Here is a 7,890-nt window from a genome sequence, read left to right on the forward strand (position 1 = left end):
GTGTTTGTGTGTGTCTGTGCATATGTGTGTATATGGGCAACTATGTGTTTATGTGTGTGTGTGCGTGCATGTGTGTGTATATGTATATGTGTATGTATGTGATCATCAGAGGAGGCACATACATGTTTTCTCAGAAGAGTAGGCAGAGGGGGAAACTTGACGAGCAGAACACTTAGAACAATGGAAGAGAATTAGACTGACTGTAGCCCTGACAATAGAGCTGTGGCGTTCGTTATGTGGTAGGAGAAAAGAAAGCTTTCAAAGGTAATGGAAAACCAGGGATGGTGTTGAATCTCTGTTCTGTTATTTCTGAAATGCCCATACATTCAAACAGAAACATGGCTTTTCAATTTGGGGGGAAAGACAAAGAGGGTAGAAATTTGAATTCGACCTGCTTGAATAGTTAGACTTCTAAAGCTCAAAGTTGGACAGAGTGATTGGAAATTATTTTCACGGTGATTTGCTGGTTCGTTAAGTTCGAGTGAAAACTGCATAAAGTCCAAAACTGGAGGCAAAGGTAAAGGCCGGCAAGGAAGTGGCTCGAGCAGCAGGAAGGCCTGAGAGGAAGTACAACCGGAAGTCAAGTGACGACACACAGGACCCATCTCTCAGGGGACCAGACACTTCTAGGTTTCCACATAGATTTCATAAGACAGGAAGGTTCCTGACCCCCTTATTCAGACATTCGTAGCAAGAATCAGGAGATGGCTCTGTGAAGGGTTTTCCATGTAAACCAAAAGGCTGAACTTAGACCCCAGGACCGAAGTAAGAATGCTGGCAAAACAGCCAGCCTTGTAAACCCATCCCTGGGGACGTGGAGACAGGAGGATCCTGGGGCTCACTGGCCTCCAATCTCATCAAATTGATGAACTCCAAGCTCAAGGCACAGTGAGCTTCTCTCTCAGAAAGTAAGATAGAGAAGTGGTAGAGAGGAATTTCTGGCGTTGAGCTCTGGCTTCTTCACATATACACATATACACACCCGCCCCAAACACACACACACGCAAACACAGCATGGGCTTACACAGCTTGTCATGAGCTTCCCTCTATGGCTGCTGGGAGCTGGACAGAGATCCTCCGTGAGAGCAGCACTGGCTCCTACAGCAGAGCCATCCCTCCGCTCGCAGCTCATTTTCAAATGGTTGATTTTATTCCCCGTGAACCCCCTTTCCCACAAAATAACCTACAGAATGGAGCCCTATAAAATTCCCAATACTCTTCAAAACTGACAAGGTCACCAGAAACAAGTAACGGTCATAGCCAGCAAGGTCCTGAGGGAACAAAACATCTAAATGTCATGTAGTCTCCCACGTTGCCTCAGGACAAAAGAAAGGCCCAGGTAAAAACCAGCGAAGTCAGAATAAAATGAACAAGGCAACAGTGTTAGTTTATCAGTTAAACAGGTGGCATCTGGTGGCATCAAATGTCAAAGGAAGGTAACACCGATGCACGGTGCACTGAGGATTTACATTGTTTAAACTTTTTATTCAATTTGTATCTATCTATCTATCTATCTATCTATCTATCTATCTATCCATCTATCTATCATCTATCTATCATCTATCTACTATATCATCTGTGTGTCTGTCTGTCTGTCAACTATCTATCCTCTATTTGTATGTATGCCCACTCATGCCACAGCATGTGTGGAAGCTAGAGGAAAACTTGCAGAAATCGTTCTCTCTGTCCATCATGTGGGTCCCAAGGATGAAAGCCAGGTCACCAGTCTTGGTGGCGAGTACCTTTATCCATTGAGCCACCTCTCTGGGCCAAAGCCCTAAGTCACCAGCTTTTGTGATCTCTTTCAATTTTTCTACGAATGGGAGAGCCTCTGAATTTTATTCATTCATTTGTTCATTCATTCATTCCTTTTTGAGATCAAGTTTTCCTATGTAGATAAGGTCTGGTTTGTACTCCTGCCCTTGCCTTCCCAGTGCTGAGATCATAGGTGTACACCACTCCGGGACACTTCAAAACCGGAAGAGTTGATCAGAATGCTACGTGGTCCCTCCTTGGACACTTCTCCACTTTAGATTTTGAGACAGGGTCTCTCCAACTGGGAACTTGGTCCACTGACTGGCGAGCAAACCCCTGGGTTCTGCCTGCCTATGTCTGCTCTTCAGCACTGGGGCTATAGCATACCACTGTGCCTGATTCTTGTCAGTTTTGGGGGATTTGAACTCAGGTCCTCATGCTTTTCCATGAAGCCCTCTCTCCAGCCCAAGCTACCTTTCTGTCATCTCATTAATCTCCATGGTAACCATCTGGAGAAGGTTCTGAGGTCAGAAGACCTGCATGGGCCTGTGGCCAGGCATATTGGGATGAGCAACACTTGTGGTTTTCAAATCTTTCTATCAGCTTCTGAAGCACGACCCTGTTCATGCACTCCGACCTTCTGTCCCACACCCCTTGACCTCCTGTCCTATTCTGCAGGGAATGAAACTGAAGCTTGGGAAATTGAAGTCCAATTCTCCCCAGAGGTCACACCTATGGATCTGGATTAGAACCCCAGACTGCATCAAAGCTCTTGTCAGCAGATCTGTCTCAGCTCAGAGAAACTGTGGGGTCCAACAAAGAAAGAGCTCAGGGACAGTTTGTACCCGGAGGCATGCTCTGGAACATTCTTAGGCTCCAATACATGGGCCAACCTTGCCTTCTATTGTCATACTCCCATCCTCAAGGATCTAAAGCTTGCCTTCCGCCCTGCAAGTTTCGCTCCCCTCCACTCTGGTTTTCAAGTTTGATTTACTGATATTTCCTTGTCTAGATGATAAAATAGAGAAAGCTTTTACCAAGTAAGTTTATCATAGCAACATAACCATCACACGTTCTGTGCGGAATGATTCTTTTTTAAAAGGAAAATCCAGGCAAATACATTGGAGTCATTAATTTGAATACTAAGTACAAGGTTCTGTTTAAAAACCCACAAGATGAATAAGAAATCATAATCGTGGCAAGGCGAAGGCATTCGTCAAAGCCATCTCTCCTGTAATCCATTGAAGACGCTGTGGTGGCTGATTTAGTGTCTAGCACCTGTGCATTACCTTTCCGGGGGACATATTTCACGCAGCCTCCCATTACGGGCAGTTCCTGTCTCTGAAATGGATTGGGTTACAAAAGTTCATGGGGACTGTATTGGTTGGAATTCAGATGCTGAGCACACCCTTACGAAGCAGCTCTGTCCTGTACCGGGCTGTGGAGGTGAAGCAGTAAAATGATGCGGAAGGAGCACTTCCCTAGCGGAAGGAGGAAGCTCTTCCTCAGCTCTCCCTGCTTGTCAGTGCAGCGCTTCCCACACGGGCTGAATGCGCACCACTTCCATTGGCTACAGGGTTGGCCACGTGACTTGTGTTTGGGTCATGAGAGCCGATCCCACACAGATGGAGCTTATTTTGAAGGTTCAAATTTTGTGCCTATGAGTGGGCGTTTCGCTCGCGTGTATGTTTGCACTCCATGTGTGTGGTGCCTGTGGAAGCCAGAAGAGTGTGTTGGATCCCTGGAACTGGAGTTACGGATGATTGTAAGCCGCCATGTGGGTGCTGGGAACTGGTCTCTGGCCCTCTGTGAGATCAGCCGGTTCTCTTAACCTCTGAACCTGTCCCTCCAGCCCCAAGAGAAGCCTTCTGCCATGTATATTCTTAATTGTCAGATATTTGAAAGAAAGCCACTCTGTGTGAAGGGCATTCTCATGACACAGGAAGGCTGGGTGACATTCTGCTGGGTGTTAGGAAGTATGAAGATCACGGCACAGCTCGGGTAAACCTGACAGGCACTCTTTGTTTGCAGGCGGCTGTTCACACTGACTTCTGAGAACACAGGACTGAGTGAGATTCTGAGGTCTAAAAGGTCACAGCTAAGCATGACCCTTCCAATTCTAGTGAGTGAGTCTGGAGCAGAACCCACTGCTTCGGTCCAGAACTCAGTTTTTCTCTGTTTCCCGTTTTCCCTTCCGGTATGACTCTTTTCTCAAGCCCCGCCTCTCTCCCAAATCCAGTGAATGCTTTGCTGGATTACATTACAGCGTCCCCTGGTCCTGGGAATTCTAGCAGGTATGAATGCTGTCCCAACCCATAGTTACTTCGTATTAACTCTTGTTGGATCCATCTTTGCTGAGAGGTAAGACTTGGGTCAGGAGTCTCCGTGTTTCTTTGAGTAGGTTAGCACCATCTAAGCACTTGGGCTAGTGGACTCTTTGGAGTCCTCAAGAAGTGGGGAAGCTACTCTAAAGGGCAGGAAAGGAGGCAGGGGTGTGTGTGTGGGGGGGGGAGGTGACAGGCGATTACTAGGACCAATCAAAACAAACCAACCTTTGTAACCAGAACTTCATCAAGGACACATGAGAAAAATATCTGTTTGTCCAATGCTTTCAGCCATAAGCTCCACTCAAAGTTTTAATTTTCACAGAGCGTTTGATGAACACCTTTCTTCTGGGAGTCACTGGCACTATCCAAGCACCCCTTCCCTGGGCATATGGTGGAGAGAAACCTGCTCCATCAAGCACAAGCTGGGTCTGGACCGTCTCGTTCGGTGTCTGGGAATTTCCTATTGATTTCTTTCAGGCATAAACAGCAGCAACATTTTGGGCAATGAAATATGAAATGGACTCCCTTGGAAGCTTCTGGGATTTGCTCTTTCTTGTTTTACAAAATGCAATTAGGAGCTCTCAAATGGAGCTAACACCTAGGCTGTGGCCACACGGGAGACACGTTGAAATAACACCGGCTCTTGGAAGATGTTGAGGAAAATTAGTGGTGGGAGGGGCGACCCCCAGACCCCCAGTGCATGAGAAAGCGGCTCCCCCGCAGTTGGAGTTGTACTAGGCTCTGCATTTCTTGCAGTCTGTGCTCCCGAGATGCCAGACATTGAGATAGGATACAAGGAGGGAAAACCAGGTTGCGCTCAAGTCATTGCAGAAGCTCAGGGCCAGGAGGGCTGCATCTTCCTTCTGAGGAGGGTTTTCCTGTCACGCCTGTGTGTGAGAGTTATCTTAGGGATGGGAACCAAGTCTAAGTACAGAATTCATTTATGTCTCATATATATCTCAGACCTAACCTGAAGGTGCCATTGTACAACATTTTAAGGAGTTTTCTGAATGAAATAAGGTTTTCTAGTACCGAGTTTTTCACTCCTGGTCTCACCTTGGTGCTTAAAAGTTTCAGAGCTGGGAGGCTTTCAGGTTTGGGGTTTCGGTACTGTTGATGTTCAGTCTACAATAACTCTACTTATATGATGGCTCGCAGGGAAGTTTCCCCCTGACTCGCAGGCCAGGAGATCCCCCCCTCCCCCATGTCTGTCTGTACATGCACTAGGGTAGGGGTTGATCATACCCGTGCAGGTTAGAAGTTTGTGTCTGGTGGCTTTTCAATCTCCCTTTTATTTGGAAACAGTGTTTCTCATTGAACCTTGTAACCAACTTCTTTGGCTAGGCTGGCTCCCGGCCAGTTTCCGCTACTCCTGTTTCTACCTCCTCAGTGCTGGAATTCCATCCGTCTCACCTGCTCCCAGGATTTTTAAAACATGGATTTTAGGAGCTCAAACCCCTGTCTTCACTTCCTCACACTTGGCCTAGCACAGGTGAATTAATCCCTTACCTCCCGACTGAGCCATCTCCAGAGCCCCAGAAGGTATTACAATGATTTCTGGGGTGTCTTCAACCTCTTCCTCTCTAGGAAGTTAGTAACCCTGAGACTGATGAAGGGAAACACAAGGTCGGAACCAGTGTGCTATGCTTAGAGTGGTCTCCAAATGCGGAGGCCCAGCAGGAGCAAACGCCTCTTGTTTCCCAGAAACAGAATTCCCGGTTGGGGGCTGGGGGGGTCAGCAATGCCATCTTCACAGACAAAGAAAACACTTCTCTTCATTCCCACTTAAAAAAACCCCAATTATGGGCACAATGAGGAGCTGTGGAACCCCACCAGCACTGGGGAAAATAAAGCACTTAGCTCATGCCATCTTGTCTTTTTACTTTCAAGATCACTTACAAATGTACACTTTTTTTTTTTTTTTAAACAAAATCAAATCCTTTTTCGCCCGTGATATGATTGTCCCTGAACAGGCTTTGAAGAATCCTGCCGTTATCATCTCTGTGCACAAACATTAGCGGGAGCCCTGCCAGGCAGGAGGACAAAAATAATTGTTCAGTTTTCATTTCCATTTAACCTTTTGCAAAAATCCCACTTTAAAAAAGTTCCCCTTGACTCAAGAGCGTCGCACTGAGATAATTCATGGGTCAGTCGATTCTTGTGGGGACCTGGAAAGCCCACAGATCTCCCTCACCCCCTGGGAGCGGCTGTCCTGGACCGTTCACCTTTAATTTAGGCGTCTCGCTCTCCTCCCTCCCCGCTTACATCTGTCCCTTTGTCACCTTAATGGTTTCTGGACAATTAAGGCATTATGGAGGTGAACGTTAATGTGTCTCTGGAAATTTATGGAGGCCGTATATCTTGATGTTTGGAAGAGGATGTGGCCAGCAATTGTCTAGGAATGCAGGTGACCAGCTCTCTCAGCGGAGGTGGAACGCAGAGCTGGTGGTCTGACACAGATCACTAGGTAGAGGACTGTGCGAGGACTGTGTAAGGGACGAGGGGGAGGGCCAGCCCAGAATACGTCAGGAGGGAAACAAGGTTAAACCGTTTGGTATGCAGGGATGCTGGTTGCTGAAGTGAATCTAAGTTGGAGCTCTAGAACTCACATATAAAAAGCTAGGGGTGGTGGTGTATCTGTACCCTGAATTCCAGGAAGATGAAGACTGGGGTTTCCAGAGGTTCACTGGCAAGCCAGCTTAGACTACTTGGTGAGCAGCGAAAAACAAAACAAAACAAAAAAACAAAAATGTGCACACATGTGCACCTGCAAACACACACACACACACACACACACACACAAAACGCACACACGCGTGCTCGAGAGTGATTAAAAATGGTGGAATACATACATATTTAAAAGGCCCCGTGTTTAGATTTCCTCCTTCATACCTAGGCCCGGTGACTTTCCCCAGCGTTTGGTTTCTTATCTGTGAGATGGTAATGTAGTTAGGATGCAGCCTTACTTCCTGACCTGGCCTGCCAGGCAGCCCTGAGCTGGCCCCCACCCTGTTCTCAGCATCCTGTCTGGCTGCTCTTTGACTCTGGCCACAGGGGCAACTTTCAGACTCTCCTGGGTGGTGACAGGCATAGCCCACCTCTGGACTTTTGTCCTGCAATTGTTTCCTTTCCCATGAGGTAGCCTCCTATCTTCCCCCCATGGCCCCATTCTTCCAGGGACATCTTCTTTCCTGGGCCTCACATGGAAGAAGGCGAAAACTGACTGCAGTGAATTCTCTGCTCTCCACATGCATGTCCCGGCCCATGTTTGCTCCCCTTCCCCTCCCCCCTCCCCCTTCCCCTTCCCCTCCCCCCTCCCCGTTCCCCTTCCCCTTCCCCCTCCCCCTTCCCCTTCCCCTCCCCATTCCCCCTTCTCCTTCCCCTTCCCCTCCCCATTCCCCCTTCTCCTTCCCCTTCCCCTCCCCATTCCCCCTTCCCCTTCCCCTTCCCCTCCCCCTCCCCCTTCCCCTTCCCCTCCCCCTCCCCCTTCCCTCCCTCCCCTCTCCCTTCCCTCCCCTCCCCCTTCCCTCCCTCCCCTCTCCCTTCCCTCCCCCTCCCCCTTCCCTTCCTCCCCTCTCCTTTCCCTCCCCCTCCCCCTTCCCCTTCCCTCCCCTTCCCCTCCCCCTCCCCTTCTCCTTCCCCCAAAAAAGCTTGTTGGAGAACTGAAGGGCACACTGTAAATATTCAGTCTCAGGAGACCGTGTCAGAATGTCCCTCGATTAGTGGGGCCAGAGAGCTGGGATGGCTGCTGCCTAAGCTCATCTCCCATGATGCTTGGAGGACACTCCCAGCCTCTGCCCCCACCCAC

The 7,890-nt window shown here is 48.5% G+C and overlaps 1 long non-coding RNA gene across 1 annotated transcript; it reads right to left on the reverse strand.

Annotated features, from left to right (window-relative positions):
* Window positions 1–2,835: 2,835 nt before the first annotated feature.
* LOC134486313 (uncharacterized) lies at window positions 2,836–7,337 on the reverse strand. Its single transcript, XR_010065123.1, has 2 exons — window positions 4,877–7,337; window positions 2,836–4,724 (listed from the first exon to the last, which is right to left on the reverse strand). It is a non-coding gene; the product is annotated as an uncharacterized LOC134486313 (long non-coding RNA).
* Window positions 7,338–7,890: the final 553 nt, after the last annotated feature.

Source organism: Rattus norvegicus, chromosome 3, assembly GCF_036323735.1.
Source record: "Rattus norvegicus strain BN/NHsdMcwi chromosome 3, GRCr8, whole genome shotgun sequence".
NCBI lineage: Eukaryota > Metazoa > Chordata > Mammalia > Rodentia > Muridae > Rattus > Rattus norvegicus.